Source organism: Wyeomyia smithii, chromosome 3 (genome assembly GCF_029784165.1).
Source record: "Wyeomyia smithii strain HCP4-BCI-WySm-NY-G18 chromosome 3, ASM2978416v1, whole genome shotgun sequence".
Taxonomy (NCBI): domain Eukaryota; kingdom Metazoa; phylum Arthropoda; class Insecta; order Diptera; family Culicidae; genus Wyeomyia; species Wyeomyia smithii.
Window position 1 is genome coordinate 96816993 of NC_073696.1, and position 23155 is coordinate 96840147.

General features: G+C 39.7%; 1 protein-coding gene across 2 annotated transcripts in view; it reads right to left on the reverse strand.

Moving 5' to 3' along the window:
* Positions 1 to 23155, reverse strand: part of LOC129733200 (hemicentin-2-like) — an 842839-nt gene that overhangs the window by 549436 nt on the left and 270248 nt on the right. The gene's annotated exons all lie outside the window — the stretch shown is intronic.

A 23155-nucleotide genomic window follows, 5' to 3' on the forward strand; every position in this document is an offset into this window, starting at 1 on the left:
TCGCGTGCACTACCCTACTCGCGAGCACGATCAGCCAAAAATAATTGTTTCAAGACGCATCGGAATGGCGTGGCGTGATGCAGCGGATCGATTATAGTTAGGTAAACTGTATAAATGTAGTAAAAGCTGTTCCTATCAGATGCTTAAATGTTTATAAGTTGTCATCAAAATGTCGCCTCAAATTCTCTCAGAAAGCAATATGTTGAACATCATGGACATCCTGAAGAAGAACTATTGTTTGACGTTGATGGTTGCTCTAAACTGGGCTCCTTCGCATTATTGTGGAAAACATCAACAGGGTCTACTTATAAAAAAGTTGGTCACTCAGTTATTTGTTCCTTGGTGCACACTTAAATTTCGAACTCGTACTTAGACATGAGGATCATAGCGAATTTACAATCGTCTATATCAAGGCACACCAACATTTTGATTAAGGTGTAATGTATGAACGACAAAATTTTAACTCTTCAATTGACTATTTAGTTCATCCTTAAAAGGACAATTAGTTTTTTAATTCAATTTAGGATATGATGCTGATCCCATCTCTGTGCTATTCCTGACATTAAAAGCTGTTTTCGGACTAAAAATTTGACGACAGACAGATTTTGATTGCCAACACCCCCGTTTGTGTGTTGCCAAAATACGGCAGTTTTTTACTGGAGGAATTGTCGCTACCGCACATAAGCAGCTTTTTACTAGAAAAGGTAATACCGTTACACTTACCGCTGACGCTGCTACTACTACCGCTACTGGTACTCGCTATCGCTGCTGCCCGCTGCTACATAGTTAGCACCCATCCTTCACTAGTAAACTGATTGCTTTTTCAAGGCTTTTTAATAAATTTTGTTTTAATTCTTGTTATTTTAACACTTTTCAATAACAATTGTCAATAGTAGGGTAGCGAAAGGCTTCGACAGGTTTTCTGCAGCAATCTTAACCACTGCCGAAGCCGTTCGCTACCTACAATAGTTCAAATAATCAAATTACAATTGTCTGTAATTGGGGGCTCATGCGTGGATAATTTTCAATTGATTGCTACAAAAACGACGGGAATGCGTTGGAAACTAAGCGACTTATAAGCATGTGAAAACACAAATTTTGTCCCCCTTTCCGTTTTTATATTTTCATTTTCACCCCAATGTAGCCGATCTTCCTGAGAAATGTAGTTCTACGTAAAAAAAAAACAAGTTTTTATTATGCTCAACTTCAGTGATGTGTCAAGATAGTTTACAGTTCCAAATTTCCGCTAGCGAAATTTGTCAGAAAACCTGGTTGGAAAACACACAGGTGTTTCACCAATCTGCGGTTTACAGTTCATGCGAAGCGAATACAACCGCCACCTAACTGATTGGGGAGCGGGGGTGATAGATGCAACCGAAAGATCATTCAAATCGATCGAGTTACTGCCGTGGCTTGTAGAATTACGTACACACACAGCTGTTTAAATTGAACAGCATTCGTTGGCATAGCCGGCACATTATTTAGTTTTTCGGCAAAATAGGCACGAATTCTTCTACCGCCTTATTTATCTTTACAGGCAGGACAAATAAGCATTGCCTTCCCTTGTGCTAATCCTTGTGGGCACGACCGTTTATTTCACAACATTGCTAGCCGATGTGACAAAAGGGCACTGGTTTCAAATCATTAATAGGCAGATGACACTCGCCGCACAGCTTCTTATTCATCAATTCTAGCAGCAATCGTATGTTCTCTACCACAGTTGTTTCAGTTTCAACCGTACTTGATAATACTGTGTTGAGTAAATTTATGCAACCGGCACTCGTCTTATGTTTTATCAACACGTTCACTCGCGAAAACCTTGTTTTGCACATGAAATACGCTAGTCCACCTACGGTATTAATTACGGTTTCTAAACTTGCAATCAATGAATATACCGGCGCACAGTTTGACAGATATGTGTTACGTTTTTAGCAGTCATGAGTCGTATTTATAAAAACGCTCAGAGTAGCTCATGATATTCAGAGTCCAACCCATGGTATCATGAGTCATAACTCATGATTCTATGAGTCCATGCGACAGCGATGTGTTAAGCAAGTATTAGACGACGCAAATATTTGCTATTTTTGGTACGATTTTTATTTGCACAAAATAAAATCTGTATTGAAAAATAGCAAATATTTGCTCCGTCTAATACATGCTTTACGCTTATAATAGCCATGAGTCACATTCTTGAAAACGCTTTTCATAGCTCATGATATTCGGGGTTGACATCATGATATCATGAGTCATAGGTCATGATTCTGTCGGAAAACAACATTCATGATTTAATATTTTACCCGTATGCACAACCGTGTGGGAGAGTTAGCCGACCGACATCGCTAACCACAGAACCACGGGGACCACACGTGATCGCCTGACATAATAACGTTATTTAAAGCATCAAAATCACAGCGTCTTAAGTTCAACGTTATTGAAGTCTAGAGCAAAATTTCGGAAGAAGATTTCGTTAAAACAAAAGAATTAATTTCTATGTTGTACGTCTCGTTTAGGAACATAGTAATTTTTGTTTTGGTTGGTAAATGGCTGGGCACATGTCACTTTAGACCCTATTGTGGTCATCTACCTCTGTACAGCAAGTCCTATTCCAACGTCCACGAGGTGCCGACCGAGATCAAGTAACCTTAGCGGAGATTGGCTAACCAACCCCCAGTGGAAACTATGGTCGTATGCTGACTGGGAAGGGGGATCGTACGCGGCTGTATCCCCATTAGACTGGGACACGGTTATATGGGAAAAAAGCGATGGTGTTATTTTTTCGCTCCCATGCACTTTTCGTGTTCCTTATGGGTCCTATAACAATTGTGTCACTTTTCCGATCGATCGGTGAAACGCCTGATTTGCGCCCGATTTTTTAAGCTTCCATACGATTTTAAATGGTAAAAACCACTTTTTCAACACTTTTTCTATACAGATGTCCAGTTGGCTCCAAAAAATATATAAATACATAATATTCATAGTAAATTTTCCTGGGAAAAACTCTCCTGAAGACCGCAAGGCGCTTGCTTGTGAAAAAAGATATTTACCCCAGACTGATTGAATATCTGACCAACGGCTCACTATTGAATTTTACTAGCAATACTGCTACAGCATGCTGCTGTTGCAAATTCAACCATGTGATGAGAAATGATATCGCTTATTTATCTTAGAGGGTTCCCCGAAGATACTATGAGCAAAAATCACACTTTGAAAATTAATTCCACGCGAATTTATTTCTCATACTTAAGCAAGTTTGCAATAGCAGCAGTGTTGCTGGAAAATTTCAATGGTGAGCCGTTCGCCAGACATTCAATCAGTTTGGGGTGAATAGCTGTTTCTACAAGCATCGTAGCGCCTTACGGTCTTCAGAACAGTTTTTCCCAGGAAAATTTTCTACAAACATCATGTATCCATACATTTCTAGGAGGCAACTGGACATTTATAGAGAATAAGTTTTGAAAAAGTGGATTTTCCCATACAAAATCGTATGGAAACTTTGAAAATCGGGCGCAAATCGGGCGTTTCACCGATCGATCTGAAAAATTACATAGTTGTTATGGGACCCATAAGGAACACGAAAAGTGCATGGGAGCTAACATTTATTTTTTGTCCCACCCTAATCCCCATGTTAGGGGCGGCGTACAACAGCGTCTGACTTGAAGCGGGCGGCTGAACCACGAAACGCGGTGCCTCGTCAGCTATATCTAAGACGACAACCCCGTCGCAAGACTAGGTATCGCAGCCCTAGTAAGGCAGCATACCGAATATAAGATACTACGAATAATCCAGATATAAATACGGAACGGAATAATCGGCATGGCTGAACCACGAAACGCGGTGCCTCGTCAGCTATATCTAAGACGGCAACCCCGTCGCAAGACTAGGTATCGCAGCCCTTTGTCAGGCAGCATACCGAATATAAGATACTACGAATAATCCAGATATAAATACGGAACGGAATAATCGGCGAACGGAAAAAGACAACGATTATTGAAAACTCAGTAGTTGGAATGTAAGAACCCTACTCGAACCGGCACGTGCAGGTATCCTGGCTAGAGAGCTGCAGAAGGTGAATGTGGAGGTTGGTGCCATACAGGAGGTGAGGTGGCCGAAAATGGGAGGAACGTGAATTCCGGGCAGTAGATCCTATTGCGGGCACTTCATTTAAATACCACATCTACTACAGTGGCGGCGTGAAAGTGGAACACCGACTCCCCTGGTGCTTATAGGGAAACAGATAAAGCGTGTCATTAGATGGAGGCCGATGACTGATCGTAAATGGGTCATTCCTTGTCAAGTGTCTGAGGAAATGCATCGACCATCTCCGATTTCGACCAAAATTTGTGAGTCGATGTATTTTGGGCCAGAACTTATAAGTACAAATTGTTGTATCGATTGGTGGACCCCTCGGCCAATGGGACTGCCTTCACTGTTTGCGAATTTAGCAAAACACCTTTTTTATTTTGTGAATATCGCAGGACCCTGAAGAGCTACAGGTGATATTGACATATCATTTTGAAGGGTTTGAGACGTAGAATCTAACTACGTGGTCAATTTTTCCCTGCAGTGTTGCCAACATTGCATATTTTTCGATTCAAAACTTTATTTGCAATTTCCTCGAAATACCCCCCTTCGATTTTGATTTTGACCACGCCAATGTGTTTAGCAAACGATTTCACATAGGATTCACTTATCAGCAAAAAACAAAATGTAGCGTTCCAGAGATATAGCAGTTTCAAAATTGCAAGATTTTGGATTTTGTCTACGCACGAAAGCGCTTCTACATAAATTGCTGCTATCTTAATGGTATCCTAGCAGGCGTGTGTGTTATCGAAGAGATGTTTCTTAGAGGAGCATCCGTTAATGATGTAACGCAAAAAATTCCGTTCTAGAATCATTTTCACGAAAAGTTACAGGACAGTTTTGGTTACACTTTCCCAAGATTCTTCATTTTATTGGTTTATCACATTGTAAAAATCATCCAATTTTAAACCGTTTCCTCACAGGCGAATTGCCATGTTTTTTCCTGATTTAAGGTTTGTTATGATTTAAAAATTGTTAACAATGTGTCTCATAACGTGTGCAGTCATTTCATTCTTGAAGATGGTGTGTTTAATTGGATTTTATTTAAAACAAATTTGTATCGCTGGAAAACCGTATTGTTTATCACAGCAGCTTACGCGATGAGATTTACTAGCTACTGAGGGAGCATGCATAAATGAAGTTGTTTTTTTTCAGGTTTTTTACACCCCCCTTCCCCCTCTCCCACCGTAGCACTTCGTCACAAAGTCAGACCCCCTAATTACGTAGCTTTATAAAAAACTACATCGCCCACCCCCCACACCCCAATGACTTTTTTTTGCAAACTTTATTACTAAAAACATACATAGTATCATAAATGAATAAGACGAGACACAGGAATAAAAATTGACCATGAACAAACAAAGCCGTGAAAAAAAAAAACAAATAGAATTAATCTAAATTTTTAAATTTGATATTTGCTACGTAGCTTGGCTTGACCCCCTAGCCTCCGTCTCGGTAAATTTCGTCTCAAAACTGCTAGGAAGAAGAAGAACATAGGCAGATGAATGTTATGATAGGCTTACTTGCTCTATGACGTGCTATGATATGGGCAAATTAAGATATTCGGTTATGATAAAATATTTTGGATACGTTCGGAGATTTGTTTGAACATGTGATCTTGAATGTAGCTCTTCAGGGTCCTGAGCTATTCACGAAATAAAAAAGGTGTTTTTCTAAATTCGCAAAAAGTGGAGGCAGTCCCATTGGCCGAGGGGTCCACCAATCGGTACAACACTTTGTACTTATAAGTTCTGGCCCAAAATACATCGACTCACAAATTTTGGTCGGTATCGGAGATGGTCGATGCATTTCCTCGGACACTTGACATGGAATGACCCATATGCGTGTTGAGAATTATGGGCAAATTTTTTAACTACAGCCTGATAAATGTGTACGCATTGACCAACGATAAACTTGATGAAGAGAAGGAGGAGTTCTTTGAGCTCCTGGAAAAGACGTGTAATTAGTGCCCAGGATACGACATCATGATCGTCATCGGGGATGCAAATGCGCAGGTCGGGCAGGAAAACTTCCGCCCCGTGATTAGTAACAGAAGCCTCTACTACGAACGACAACGACCTGAGGCTTGTCAATTTCACTACAACCAGAGTTATGGCTATCTGTAGCACTTATTTTGTACGCCGGAATATACGTAACCACACATGGAAGCACTCGAATTGAGAGGCCTGCTCTCAGATCAGATCAGATCTGATTGATGGTCGGCAATTTTCAGAAGTTACAGACGTGGATCAAACGTTGACTCGGATCATTATCTCGTGGTATCAAAGATTCGCGCCCGGTTGTACAACGTTTTAAATTCCAGAACGACAGGGAGGATATAGTTGAACATCCATCGACATTCAACTGGAGAAATGGCTACAGATCACCTGCAAAAGGTTGATGTAGGATGTAGCCTGAAAGAACAATTGAGGTTTATCCACAGTACAATCTGCACCATAGCGGGAGAAGTGTTGGCTACATATGCGACAGCCACGTCCAAAGAGTCGTTTGACGCTGAGTGCCAGTGAGCGACGGATGAAAAGAACCGCGCCAGAGTTCACATGTTAACCACGGCTGTGACTCGTCAGAGCGTAGGAAGATACCGGGAAGCTAGAGCTGCTGTAAAAAGACTCTATCGCCGGAAGAAACGACAGCATTGGGAGCGTATTCTTGCGGAGGCGGAAGGTTGCTTCTTCAGGCACGATGCGAAAGAATAATGGAATCAAGTACCAAATCGTGTCAGCCCCTGTCATGTGCAACGATGGGGAAGGGAGGGGAACCTGATTACCGATTGAACGGAGGTGGCCAGGTGTTGAAAGGACACTTTAGTGTGCTGTTGAATGGTGAAGAAAATAGCGTAGTCTAAAAGAACAGGATAGTGATTGAGAATGAAGGCAAGGCTGTGGACCCACCATCCATTGACGAGGTGAAGAAAGCAGTGGCATTCCAACCAAACTCTTCGAAGTCGGTTGCGAACAGCTCTATCGTGCTTTACACCGGATCATGCTAACAGTGTGGTCCGATGAAGAATTACCCTCGGACTGGTTGGAGGATCTCATAAGTCCGATCTACAAGAAAGCCCACCCCCTGGACTGCAACAATTATCGGAGCATAACCCTTCTCAACACCGTTTGCAAAATTCTCTCCAATATTCTGTTCCATAGACTGAGGTCGTTGTCGGAGACCTTTGTTGGTGATTACCAATGTGGTTTTCGAGGGGGACGCCTCACTACGGACCAAATGTTTACAAACAGATTCTCGATAAATTTCGAGAATTCAACTTGTAGACTCGACATCTGTTTATAGACTTTAGGGCAACGTACGATACAGTTAAGAGGATATGCATGTAAAAACCATGCCGTTAAAAATATTTATGGTAAAACCGGCCACGAATTTCACCGTAATTACCGCTCGCCGCCGAAATTCTGTAGATAATGACTAGTTTTTCAAAATTTAATTCCTCTGAACTAAGGTGATGATTGAATAAATGCCATGATTTGTCATATTTTGTTAAATGTATTACCTTATCTATCCATCGAATTTCAAATCTATTCTGTGGTATCGGTGATATTGTAAAATCAAGAGCTGATTTGGCACTGAATTTCATTTTGCATTTTTTTCATTCAAGGCGACATGTTGTTTTCGAAAAACCCTTGAACGCTCCAAATATCCCTCATCATAACTGATTCTCCTAATTTGATCAGAACATAGCGTACATTAAACCCAACACGCCTATCACGGTCAGTGATGGAAACGAAACGAATATGATGCAATCATCGTTTAATCTCCACTTGTACACATCATGAAGTGTTACAGACCGCGACTAAACTTGAATCCTCTCAACACATAATGAAATGATGATATGGAGAAAATAAACACATGACTAGACTACATCTGCTCTGAGCAGTGCTGATAAAAGTCATTTTCCCCAACAAAATTCTCCGAAAATTACAGCCAGTCATTGTCAATTTTCACTTCCAATGATCGCAGCAATCTTTCAGATACACTAGATTTTCGTCCTAGTAACGTGCTGTTATACTCAGATGAAATAGATCGCGCGCATCGTTCACGGTTACGGAATAAAATTTGACGACAAATCCAACCAAATGATCTTCACTTCAAAGCGAAAAAGAAAAACAAACAGTCCACTCAACCAAAATGAACCTCACCGAAACACTTTTTCACTGACACTGACCGATGCCTTGACAATCTTCGTTAACTGATAAACTGATTTTGTTGTCTTGCTTCCATCGCATGAAATATAATGAGGTTTTTTGACAGTTCACTTCCATGCAAAAAGCGGGAAGGGAGAACTCTGAAAAGATTGTAAAAAAATAACGTTTATGGATGCTTTTTTCCACTTTCACTCAAGAGTGTCAACAAATATCAACCCTGGCACTGAGAAGCGATTCGCTCGTTGCGTATGTCTCTCCATATGCCGGTCGTTAGGGGAACAAAGAATAGCAGCAAAAGAATATCATGTCGCCTGAGCAGCAGCAGAGGTGTGGTGCGGTGAGAAGGAAAGTGTGGGGGAAGGGACTACGTCGGCAGCGGTTGACTTGAGCGAGAGTAGAAGAGCAAACATTGTCATTTTCTTTCTTTTTCTGACAAAAAATCTTATTCATGGGTTATAACATAACAAGATCTGATCGCTCTGTGTAACAGAGACGGATAACTTCATATACCGAGTTGTGCACATTAAGAACCATATGTTGTGGTGTACGCTAACGACAAGCAATATATCGTAAAAAGGAAAGCAAAGAGAGTGAACCAACACCGATACTTTGTTATTCGCATACTGACGACGATGTCAACGCATCTTAGGCTTCCTTTATATGTATTCAAAATAGCTAGAGGTGATTTTTTTCCATCGCTGATCACGGTATTCATCTGTCTAAGTTACGATCTTTAGGTTTTATTTCAACCACTATTTATTGTCTGCAGGTTTTCAGTTTTATTTGTCATCAGATGGACTATCATACAACTTAATGCATATGACGGTTGGCATGGGATGGCTGTAAAGAATACTTGGGGATCACATTTTGTGGCGCTTAACTAAAAACTAAATTATAAAAAAAGACTTTAATGTAAGTTACACATAAAACGAAAACAAAACAATCCTAAGCCTTTGAAGCATTTCGATTGTTACTTGGGCGTCCAAAAGAAAAAAATTTGGGCGATTATGAAAGGAAAGCTCCAGGCATATCTTCAGAAAAGACCAACGTTTAAATAAAGAGTGGATGAGAGTATGAAAGTAAGGGAGTTTTTGACTAAAAAAAACAAATAAAAATGTAATACGTGAAACATTATAACTGACTAAATACTCGATTTACATATTGGTGCATGGTATTTCCATCAGATATCGATTTTGTTCTGCATTTTTTATTGCCAGTTTTTTGTTTAAAACAATGCGCTTATTATAGTTATCCAGGATTGAATCTCGTTCAACTCTGAATGATTGAAACATTTTTTGTTTAATTCAATAATAAGCTGCTGTCTAAAAAGCAAATTGTTTTTGATAATGTAATTTTTAACTTAACACAAATCTATTACAATAATCAGTTTTCAAACATTAATCTAGTTAAAACCCCTCCAAAGTGAAAATTTTGCACGTGGCTATTGATTACGATTTTCGTTTCATTGGAGAGGCAACAGTTTATTGCTTTTTGATTGTTCCGGCTGAATTTTTATAGCCTTATTTATGATTTTTCGCATATTAAGCGTGTAATGGTTTCCGTCAATAAAAAATTGCTACGCATACTTAAATTCAATAAAAAAAATCCTCCACGGCTTGCCACTAGAAAAAATGATTCAGAGTGATTTTTTTCCCAAATTAAAATTTAAAATTTTAGTCCCTCACATTGATTGCATTTTTTATGATTGGCAAAAAGTACCAGCTCAATAAGTAAACAACATTTTCTGACCAGAATCAAGTAATCGGTACCAACTTTCTGCTACTTGACTCCAAATTGTCATCCCGTCGGAGCACCCCTCCGGGATTAAACCAGAGGCAATCAAATGTTTTCCCAGACGGCTTTAAAAGTTTCGACCCCATCGACCGCGGCCGGGTGACGACAGAACAAAGCTCTTTGTCTTTTAAATTGGTTTCGTGCCGGGAGACGGAGCGTGCCAATAATGGAGACGAGACTGACCCACGCTGGGCTGAGTACCAGTCAGCGGCCGGTGGCTTCTTCTGACGGCGCGGGGGAGGTCCAACCGACGCAGTCAGCCGATCTCGGCAATTTATTATTGTGTAATTACACTTTTATTGCCCTGCGGAGGCTGAAAGCCGCCGGCTTCGGATACCGTGTCTATTACCATCGAGCCCCGGGAATTTTCCGGTTGTACGTGGACCGTTAAAATGAGCCGCGGAAAGTGGCGGACAGATTTGCCTGTTCCGCCGGGTGTCGGTCAGCCGTCTGGTGGGATGCTGATAAGATCTGACGGTATAACGATGCTTGTTTTCGACGCAGGATATTGATTGTATTCCTGTGTTGTTCATTCCAGAGGCAGCATTTTTCCTGGCTGGCACTAAACCTCTATTAAAATTGCTTTAATTCTTCGATAATGGAAGAACCTAATTCTTCTACTGTCCTGCAGAAATGCGTGACTGAAGGCCATTGCCCAACGGAGCTTGAAGCGGCTTTGGTGAAATTAATTCGGTCATCTTTCGGGGCCTTTCAAAGTTGGGAGTTTCGCTTACCTGAAAAACAAAAAAGAGAGAGAGAGAAAAACAACAATTAGCCTTCCCATGATTTAAAACATAATTGCCTCTCTAATTGTACGAAAGCGGACCTTCAGAATGAATTTGGAACCATTTCATTTGGAAACGATCCAAAAATGCTACCGCCGTCGTTGCTTCCCTGTAACCATGACAACTGCCGTGATGCGCGTCGGTTTAGAAATGTTAGATTCCGTTTTTTACCGCATCCGATAGTGACGGTTCACCTGTTTTAATTTCCTTCTTTCTGACCCTGGGTTCGGTGCCATCAAGGACGATAATGACAACGGTAGCAGCGGCAGCAACAGCAACAAAGATAATGATGATGATGATTTTAGATGGCGACCGGAACGGCCTCGTGCTTTCAATCAAGCGTAACGGTGAGCTAAATTGAAAATTATATCATCAACTTTTTTTTTGTTGGCATTTGTTGCACCTGGCGCTTCTGACAGACCGACCGAGCTTTTCTTTTGTTAGTGCGGTAAAAAGAGCGTTCCCCGGTTTCACTGTCGTTAAATCGATTAGATCTTAAATGAACGATGTTTGACAAGCGCCGCTGGTGTTGTCTGTTGAATGAGATTCAACACTTGCTAGCAAGTGAAACAAGTTGTTCGACTGCTTTCAAATCGAGTTGAATTCATGCAGTACCTACTGTTATTAAAAGTATTACTCAGCAGTTTTAGCAACACCACGCGTAAAGTTTCCTCTGCCTTAACTCAAATGCATATTCAAAGTATTTGTCATACTAAATCCAAATCCAATTTAAAGCGACTGCCGTTGGAATCATCTGGAGAGTATTTCCGGCTTTTGAAAGTCACCCAAACGATTATTGATTCTCGTAAAGCCAGACTCGAATTCCACGCGTTTTTACAGAGCTCCTGTCAATATCGACATCGTGACCGACCGGACGGGCGGCCCAGTTGGCGAAATGTTGCGCGATGATAGGCGGAAACTGGCGCTCTGTTTCACGTCGTAAAAACAGAGCACGGTCTTGGGGACCCCGATGACTTCTAAATATATCGGCGGGTTTACGCGGGTATAGTCGAGTTTTGAACTATAAAAAGTCGCGTTTGGGAATGCGTATTCCGGCATGTTGTTGGATTTACATAATAGATGTTCGATTTCATTTTTCTGCGTTTGACTGGATGCCATTAGCAGGAAATTTTCATCCATCATCGTCGTACGGTGGTCCCAGCTAACGTGTGCCGCGTGTTTTGTTGTGAATGACAGTTCTTCGCTAACCTTTCCCGCCAGATTTACGCCACGTCATTGGCTGGACGAATCCCAGCGAAAGGCAGTGGTTAGGATTTGAAACAGGATACTGTTCAACCAGTGGCATAGCCGTGCGCACGGGAGGGGTTTTGGGGGTTTCCACAGAAAAAAATGGTTACTTCGAAATTTGAGAAGCAATGCTTTTTTTTCTCGCTTGTTTTCCGTCGGTCTAGTTCCGCCACTGTTGTGGCCAATCACCGACGCCCAGGGAGGCGACTCCACACCCAGGACCCTAACTCACGACCCGTTTATTAACGGACCGGCGCCAACGGCTTTACTTCCTAATGCGATGAAGGCGTGATCACAGAGATTTTTCGCCTCAGAAAATCTCCCAGTATCGGCTAGGATTGAGTCTAGACCAGTTGGGTTGGTTGTGAGTGGATCACGCCACCTCACAACCATCGACACCTATGTCGGCGGTGGGATTCGAACCCAGGCGTCGAGCGTGGTTGGCGGATACGTTACCAACCACACTCGGCCCCCGCTAGAAGAAGAAGCAATACTTGATATATAAAACATCTATCAAGTCATTGTCAAAAAACATATTGTTAATAAAAAATTTATCAAGTCATTGATGTTGGAAAATGTTTCAATAGTGAAATGAGTTGAGTGCTAAGAGTCAAAAATTCGGAAAAATAAAAAAAAATATATGGCAAGGAATTGAACTATTTCCTTTATTAATCAGCCTTCAAAACAAACAAAAATCAGGTAATTTTCAGTGGATTTCACAAACAATTGTTGCAGTTGTCATTCTAAATATTGTGGAGCTATGATAAAAATAAATGCTTCATCTAGTTTTTTTTTCTAAATTTGTTTAAAGGTAAACAATTTAGTTGCCTAAATCTATCCTGAACAAACCAAAGTGGGCATTCTCGATAAAATAAATTCTATCAAAAAAACTTTTACAAGCGATTCATGCATGGTCGTTTAGAAACTGTTTCAAAAAAATATGTTAGAAACAATTGTTTTGCTTAAAATTATAGAAAAAACTTCGCAAAATCGTATTATTGAAATCTATTTTTAGAGTCCGTTTTTTGATCGTGAACGGTCCAAAATGTTTGAATTTCTTCATTATTTTTTTGTTTTTGTATTGAAACACCTAATTTATCACACGATTTTCCCGAGTTACACAGTTGAAGCAATTCAGCAGTTCATTTTGCATTACTCAATACCATCAGAACAACGACAAACAAATTTACCATCAATTAAACTGGCTCGATAATCAAAATATGATCGCATTTAGTAGAAACAATTCTCTCGGAGCCAGTGTATTTCATAACAGCTTTAGTTTTTTCGAACCCAGAGTTTTTGGCTAGCTCTCCGAGCAACAGCGTACGAAGGTCTAAACTTGCCTGCTTTGGCGGTTGTCTGTGTTGCTATATGAAAGATAGGTTTGTAAACGATTATACAGTTGACGAAAAACTAATTTACTCCGCGCGCAATGCTCGTATGAATACCTGCAAATAGAGTACAATGCAGTCCGGCCCCTTTTTCAAATTCTTTTTTTCTACCACCTACGTCGTGCCGCCTTGGAATTTGCATTAGTGCTCTCCATTGGTATTAAGGACAATCATACGGGTTTGTTTATCATCACATCGCTGTTCCATTTGTTCGTGGTAACATCGCTATTCCGTTAAATCTAATAAGCAAGATACAGAATTTGGTCAGGGCAAAGGTGGCCAAGTCAAAGAAAAGACCCGTTCCTCTCGTGCTTGGCTTCAATTCTCGGTGGATTAAACTCATCGTCTACTGCGTAATGGTCACTGTTGCCAACGGAGGTGTTCTACTGGATACCCAAGCTGTTCTTTTCTCGAAGAAGACGTGAAAGATGGTAATGTGGGTCCCAGCTTTGTAAAAACGAAAGCCAACCGACTACATAGTTTCAATTGAAGTAGTGAAAGCGAGATTTTCCCTCTAGTTGAAATTTGAATTTTGATCTCTTTTTTATTAAAAAAAAAAGTTGGAATATAATTAACGTATGCGATAAAAAATGGACAAAACTTGCCGATTTTTCATGGGTTTACCTTCACACGCACTGACGAAACTATCCATGCCGCATCAATCATAGTAACCCATGAGTCAGCAGAAAAAAATTGACAGCTCCATCAGTAGAACTATAACTGTGATGGCGGAAACAGTAAAGGTACGTTTAGACTATTGGACATGTCGGTCTGATTTTGACCACTGCAGAAATCGAAAGTCTGCTCGATTTACCGTTCGACATACTTTGTCAAACCTGTTTGTATGGCGGTGTTCACACTGCTTGCACAAGTCGAAAGGGAGAGCGGTCAAATGAATTTTTTTGCTCCAGTCTGGTTTTTTTCTTCTCCTTTTAATATTTTCCAGCGCACAAGAAACGAAAATGATGTTTGTTATGGAAAGCCAGAACAAACAACTGGAAAAAAAATCAAAGGTTACTATGCTCTTGGAGTCGAACGAAAAATAGAAACGTTCCAATTCCATTTGACTTATCGAACGGCATGTCGAATCACAATATCGAATAGGTGTAAACGTAAACCAACATTGCGTTCGATATATTTTCGAGCAATCAGCTCGAATCAGATGAAAAAATCAGATAGTCTAAACATACCTTAAAGCTACTACGTTCAGAAGTGTGCGCTTTGAAAGATCGATACCCCGTCGCGTCAAAAACGGACATCGGGCGGCAGTTCGTGGACACCAGATACATCCGTTCCAGCATCTACAACATCTTGGCACTATTTTAAAATAATCAGAGCATCGAAAGAAAGCCCGGTTCCGGACGGCTTACGACCCTGAGCGACAAAAAGCTCTGAAGGATGCTGAAAAGAAAGACCGATGGACTACATCGTTGCGTCCGCTTGGCCGGGAGGTTGGTGTAGCTGTAAAATAGTGAAAAATACCTGGCGAACATGGACATACAAGTTAGGAAGCGGCAGTTCCGTCCACTGGTCTCGGAGCTTCAGGCAATGTTGCAGCGGAAACACCTGAATAAGATGGTCGAGTCGATTTTTCCGGCACATCGCGACGGTGATGGACGACGAGACCTATCTTACCCTGGATGGCAACGACTGGCAGGGCACTTCGTATTTTACTCCTCCCACGAAAGAAGTGAGCACCGAGGTGAACTTCATTTCACACACCAAGTTCCCCAAGATAGTGCTGCTGTGGTTGACAATCAGTGAGAAGGGGATGTCAAAGTTGCTTGTCTTTCGTTCCGGACTGGCCGTGAACGGGAAAATTTATAGTACGAAGTGCCTGCCGAAAGTTGCGTCGTTCATCAAGAAATATCATAAAGCCGAAGACTCGGTGTTTTGGTCGGATCTGGCGTCGAAGCGATCGTTGCAGGAGATGGAGCTACATGTGGTACCCAAGTTGGCGAATCCACTCAACGTCCACCGGTTGCATCGAGGATCGATGATTTCTGGGCAAACCTGAAGCGTAAGATCTACTGCAACAATTTTGTTGCGAAAACTGAGGAGTAATTTATAAATCAAACGAAGAAAGAGATCAAGAACATGCCTGCACGCATGATTTCGTCCGCCGTCGCGAATGTTCCGGTTAACTGCCAGAAGGCCGCTCGCAAGGGCGTAGAATAAAATTTCTGCAAGTTAGTTAACATATGGAAAATTTATCAAATTCAATTATCTGTCCTGGTTATTTTTTTACTACCATCCGAAAAAAGTCTATTTCTCACCGCAAACTTTATAACTGGAACTTATTACTTAACATCATCAAATTGATGATTGGTACCAGTGTATTTTGAAACATAATGCTCATGTCTGCCACCAGCTAACGTCAGCACGAACAGAATTTTCGCCTAGTCGCAACATCGGCAATATGCAACACGCAACAGTTGCATTCTTGATATCTGCTTTCACCTAAATTCGAGAGCACTTCGATTGGCTTCTTTTCAAGCCCGTAGATGACACGATACTCTTTATATCATTGGGTTTGTGAGAACTCCATCGGTCCGGTTCTGCTGGTAGCCAACATAAATGAGATTTATTTTTCATACATATGTACTGCGAAATTGAAACACACTGTGAGAACTTGAAATAAAGCTGTAGCCCATAAGAAGGTAGCTCTAAAACAAACATCATGAACAGAATGAAACTAGAATTCCTGCATAGAAATAAAATCTTTGCTCAGGTAAGAGAATGAGGGAATACGAAACAAAGGTGAAGCCTTCATACTCTCAGTGCGTCTATAGTACGCGATCTAACCAAGACGCATTTGTTAGACAACAGGATGGATTTGCTATTGCATTTATCAGCCTTTTTCAAAGCTTGACACGAGAACAATTAGACTGTCTTCCTTCCAAGCACACACGGTAATTTTGTTTAATTTCGCGTCATTGTAGACTGTCACTTGCAGGACATGCGGGATGATTCGCGTTCCGTTAATTAACTCAGCAGCATTTCATATCATTTACGTCATCACGTCATCAGCTACTGAGTACTATATGACAGCTAGCAGATAGATGAGCACATTAGCATCAGAGCATCACAATATTTAACATAATTTCTTTTCATCTTTTTTTCCAACAGAATTAACATCAAAACATATTGATCGTAATTCCAACCCTATTGCAAGAAATACACTGACATAAGATAGACTGTCATAATTCTACGTTAACCTTGCGATCGTGTCTCATAAGCAATCTTTTCAACTATTGGAAAAATAAAATCAGTCCAAATATTTTTCAATAATTTCAACTGAAAATTCAAAATATATCTTAAAAACCATCCCTTGACAACTTTTCTCTAATGATTGTCATTATCGAACGGTTATGGTCTCAGAGACAAAAAACGTGAAACCGCGTCGAACATGAAAAAGTTTTTTGTTGAAGAAACTATTTTTGACGTAGGATTACGTCTAACTGGAAATTAGGTACCTGAATTTGAAAATCTAGTAATTCAACCTGAAAAAAACTAGGAAAAAGTGGTCAGGTTTTAAGTGCTTGTATTTCAGTCATTCATAATCGGGTTATCGAGGTTTTGGCATCAATCGATCAGAAATTCTTTTACGGTTAAATTTATGTAACAAAAACAACCTATTCTTTGAGATTCCTTATTGAAAAATTGGTAAATAACATCGATTGTCTAAATCATACCGAGCAGCCAATCACTACCTCTCTTCCCAAGCACAGTCGACACAAACGGATACAACCGATCTGACTTTGTAAACGATTTGTTGTTGTTGTTGTTGTTTTACTCGAGGTCATTTTCTATTTCCGATGCTTATTTACTTTCCTTACCATTCCTTATTTTTCTTAACTCTTCCCTATTTCCAAATAACTGACGAAACCTTGATATAAAAGGTACCATTCGAACATTTCGCCCCAGCATTTTCATTCCGAAACCGTACCAGTGACATACGGACGCTAGGTGTTAGCCGTTGAAAGGAGAAAAGACAAAATAGTTCCACCCGGAATGCTGGCGGCTGTTAGTAATACATGGCTACTGAAAAAGTACCAAAATGGCTGGAATTCTGGCCGGAATAAGCAGAGAACAAGAATCATCGGCAACTGGCACCTCAAAGTGTAGCAATTGAAGTGGCTAGTTGAATTTTCTCTTTTCCAAAACGTTGCTGATAGCGGGGGAAGACTTACAAAAAAGCATATTTTTCTTGATATTCATTTTTCGACAGCTGCCGGTGTAGTGAATCGTTCTGGTCTCAAATACCGAATAGGCTCTTTTTTGCTGTTTACTGAGAAAGGGAGAATCTACCAAACTCGCTAATTCAAATGTTTGTCTTGTCATCACAAGCTACGAATAAATGCTTTTCTAATTCGATGCCAATATAAATAAGGTTTCATTCATATATTTTATTTATATCAATTATTAATTATTGTTCCAAGCGCTCTAAAGTCTCAGCAAATAAAAATGCACTCTTAGATAAAAAATATAGAAAAATACCGTAGTCCTACGGCATGCGGTCGTGTCTTTGATACCACCCTCCTACCTTTTTTTACGAGTGCCCACTTTGGTTATTTTAGAAGAGTTTCAGGCAACTAAATTGTCTATCTATAAAGCGTATTTTGGAAAAAATGCAAGCTGATGTGACTAACCTTTATTAAGATCACGTTTTGTTTTTAAAATGATTTTTTCTCAGTGTAGGATCTCATATTAAATTTTTTTCACTTTTTTCAATAAGAAAATACAGATGATTCGTAGAAGTCATCCCTTGACGACGTTTCCCCAACTCTTCTGGAGGAAACAAGAAGTTTTTGTGAGACACTTTGATATGTTCATAAGAGTTTTAGGCAACTAACTTGTCGAAAAACTTACTTTGGAAAAAAATCTGAGATAACCGATTTTTTTAATCACCTTTTGTTTTGGAAATGAATTTTTTTTCAGTGTAGAATCTCAAATTAAATTTTTCAATATAAAAAATATCCCTCTAAAACGACAACCAGGCAAAACAAAGGATGATACTAAGGATGAAAGTTAACGATATAGGATGATAGCAACTGTGGTAAAAATCCGGTACTGATACGCTGTAGTAATACTGTACTCGATAGTATTGTGCTTATACAGTAGTATATACAAAACTAATCAGATTTTAATCTAAATATCGGAGTGTTCTGTTGGAAATAATGAATTCATTTCTGAAAATTTATTACACTTCGTTCAAGATGTTGGAACGTCTTGAGAGAGACAGTTAGTTTGATTTCACAGTAGCATTTTGAAATCCATTTTCATATCTGCCCCCAGTTAACGTCAGTACGAACCTAATTCTGTTGTCTCCCAGCCGCACAGCTGCAATATGCAACACACAACAACGTAATAAACTGTTGCATACCTGAAAGTGTTGCTCTCTTGCTATTCGCTTCCAATCGAAACGAGAAGATTTTGATTGTCTTCTGCTCAAACCGCAACTCGATACAACGTGTCTTTTGATTGCGTGGCTGAGAACTCCAGCGGTTCGGAGCCACTGTTTGCCAACACGACAAAAGGTTTATGTTTCTTACATTCGTAGCACATCCGAAATACAATTTCTTTACGTCTTGTGAAAATCGGGGAAATGATGTAACTTGAAAAAAGGCGGAGCCACTTACAACATCGTTAAGACATTGGCGTTTTTAAGCCGTTTAGTGGTAAAAGCTGGTCTTGAGGTACGATACTTGTATAACAATCCAGTTGTTGCATGTTCGAAGACTGGGGGAACTGAATCATGCTGCAGTATTCGAGTACCAGTGAACAGTACAGTGCTTTAAGATGGGGATGATCTCTGAAATCTCGAAAAAATTTGTAATAAATCCTAGTCGTCGATTCGCTTTCGATATTAATTCGCTTTCGATATTAATTAGTGTGTTAGTGTCAAGTAAAACACCAAGGTCGCTTACACGATTGACTCTTTTTAACTCAAGTCCATCAATGCGGTGTTTGAATATGATCGGGGTTTAAATACGGTGAAATGTCATGACCTCGCATTAAACGAAAACATTTAGTGGAGCTTGTAGGTGGTGACTACCAAGTACAACTTGAAATTATCCGCGAATACTAACTCACAAGCAGTCTTCAACAGTAGAATAGCATCATTCAAAGAAAGCGCGAAAAGTAAAGGCCCCAAGTTGCTGCCTTGCGGTACTCCCAAATTATTAGTTAATTACCATACATTCCACAAAATTACATTCGTTGTAAAAACAATTAACCATTTTCAATATTTCGTCCTGCGATTGTTGTAAAAAATGTTTCGAAAACAGAACATTATTAAGAAAATAGTTAATTTCAGAAATATTTTCGGCCAGCGTTTGACAAAAGATATACATTTGTGGAAGATCCTTCCGAACATGAAAATACAACTACAGTCGTTTGATTTGTAAGTGTCGAGCAGCCTTTCGAAAATGAGAATAAGTCCATCATTTTGCTAATTTTTTATCTGATCTTTTTTTTCTCATTGCCCTAAAATGAATACAAAAGATTATATTTTTTTTGTGTTGTTCTGGCTGGAATTGAAATTGGTTACTAACAATAAAAATTAAATAGTTTCAATAAAAAGAATTCTAGGGCATTACGAAAATAAAGGCTACAAAAACACGCTTAAAATTTGCGTAACTAACCATGCTAAAAATAGTAAAAAACACTAATCAGGCGACTCTCCTAAAGCAAGCTCAACGGAAAAGCTCCGGAACTTGTTTTTAAGACGACTTGGATTCGTGTTATAGGAACTCTAACAATTAGAGGACCCCTAAACAACTGACAGCTGCAGCATGCAAAGGAAAAAATATGCGACGTAGGCAATTTAATTACGTATTTCGTCGGTTAGTAACTTTGTCAGTATTTTTCATATTCTATAGGTGACCCAGCTGAGGTTAACTCTCACAGTTGCTAATTTACCAGATATTTTGCGTGCGCTATTATAGTTGTGTCTAGTATGACTCTCTGGACACATTAACAATAATTGTTATCCCAATACGCAATCACAAAAAGTAATGAATAAACATAGAAAAAAAATCTCCGTATAGGTATTTGTGCTAGCCTACACTCGTTAAAAAACTAAACAAATTTAAGATAATCGTTGAGCAAAAATGTGAGAAATGTAACTTACCTAGTTTAAAACTAACCAGCAGAGCTTGACAAAGTCATTTTAAATAGACAATTATCAGATTATAGTGACGCTTTGACCCGTCGCTTTTGTATCATTTTCGAGCACTTCGTGAGTCACATGAAACCCAGTCGAAAGCTCTTGCTTTGATTCAGACAACGGATGGGCTTGACATTGATACAAATGCTTTTCGATTGAAAACGGAAATTATCACCATCACTCTCACATGACGATTCTCAATTGGAAATGACAATGGATGAAAGAGGGAGGAAATATTGATCGGAAATTGCGTTACGTATTTATTGGATGCCATTGCCGTTCTATTTATGGCTTGCGGTATTAGAAAACTATCATCAAACGATGCAATGCGGTGCTAATTTCAATTGAGACGCTGAAGGAAAGGAAAGAGTCTCTCTCTCCGTCACTCTCTCCGTCAATTCATTTGAAGGGTCCGATGAACAACAGACGGGAAAGAGAGAAAGAAGTGATTTGATGACAATAGCCGAAAGGAATCAAGTGAAAATGAAACTGTTCGAATTGAAATAACAGCGCGAGATATTCAGTTTCATTGTTTTGTTTCGAAAATGTAGAGTCCTGCTCACCAGCGCTTGAAATATTAAAATCAAATATTAAAATCAATATAACTGTAATATTAACTGTAATACTATAACTGAAATATTAAAATCAATATAATTAAAATCAATATAACTTACATAAAATAATAAGCAAAAGAAATCCCAATATGTAATATGATATCATCAAAAATGGCTGGAATTGAAATTGGTTACTAACAATAAAAATTAAATAGTTTCAATAAAAAGAATTCTAGGGCATTACGAAAATAAAGGCTACAAAAACACGCTTAAAATTTGCGTAACTAACCATGCTCGAACAGTTCCGTAGAAACTTAATGCATAAAAAATTTATCGTTTCTGTTTGCTTCAAATGACAGATTGTTCTGTTAGTGAGTAAACTTTTCCCTTTTTCGTCAATTTTCAACAACTCTAAAATCTTGTTGTTCTAACTGACGTAGTGTCACTTATATTTGACAACTTGCCTAAAACCCCACCGACCCGAGCGTTAATCCTCCGCACGGCTATGGTTCCACACAAAAAAAGCTTCCAGGCTAGAGGTAACAAAGGTCGTCGGTCATCAAGTCAAAGAGAAAACGAAACAAATACTTGCCTTTTTCAAACGTGAGAGAACAGCGAAGAAGAGGAGGAAATTTCGAGAGTAATAAATTAATTAAAAGAATAAATCTTAAGCTGTCAGAAACGATTGGAGCCTCCATTAATATTACTTTAAAGAACGAGTGTTTTGTTTCGCTCGGTCGGTTTTCGCCGCTGTGGCAGGAAAAACCTGACAGTGATGATGTACGAGACCGTCGGGGGTTTGCACATTATCGAAACCGGAAGCAGAAGGGAACGAAAGCGCGAGGGATGTTCCCTTCACTATCCACAAACACAATCACTCTGGCATCAATCATTTATGCATTCTATTCCGTGTTCACGTCAATTTTAAAAACGCTATGCGGAAGGCCACCGAAACCACGCTCATATCAAACACAATGACAGCCTGTGTGTGCCAATCGGTTGTCCATGCTCGGATGACAAGGAGCTTTTTCTCATATATTAAGTTCGCCTGTTCAACAAAGAAAGACTGAAAAAAGTAACCCTGTGACGAGGGACGCTGATGCTTCCCCTATCCATATTCATTTGAATCATTAATTTTCAACATGACACTAAAAGTCGGCTCTTTTGTTAATGTGATTCGATGCTCCCTGGAAAGAAATTAACATGTCATTTCTATCGGCAAGTTTCGATGCTTTACAAACACTGGCAAGTGGAATGCCATACTTGATGGCGTGGCGAGTTTTGAAGGGTCTTCGGACATCCGCATGCGGATTACTACTTTACTCACTGCAGGAGGTGAAAAAGACACGATAGGTAGAAGAAAGAAACACTGCACCTGCATAATTGTACTGTTACGGGTGAAGATAATCTCATTGCGATGCGATGGGACTAATTGGCACCCTTAACGACCTCCGGGAGAGCAGTTGCAGCATCTTGTTGCAACTTTAATTAACTGTACGCGGTCAAAGGATGATGGAATCGATGATGGAATAACCAATCCGATGGTGGAGGCGCAACGAAATTAATTTGCTTCGCTATTTAATCTGTTACGAGATAAGCTTCGGGTAGACGCTAGGAAGGCTCATTCATTTGCGGAGGTAAGTGGAATGCCATACTTGATGGCGTGGTGAGTTTTGAAGGGTCTTCGGACATCCGCAGAAGTTGGGACATCGTTTCACTACCTTTGGTGGACCATCTCCGGGAATAACAATTTGCATTGAATATGTAAATCACAGAATTCGGTTTACTATTTTAAATGATTTATTTTGCTTACAAATATTGTTTTCAGTCTTTTCGGAACATGATAGAAAAAAAATCGATTTTCGGATATTTTACAAGTTCTGGGATATCTGAAAATTTCGAACTTTTTAGAAATTTTGATATTTATCATTGTAGACATTTTTGATATTTCCTTTTA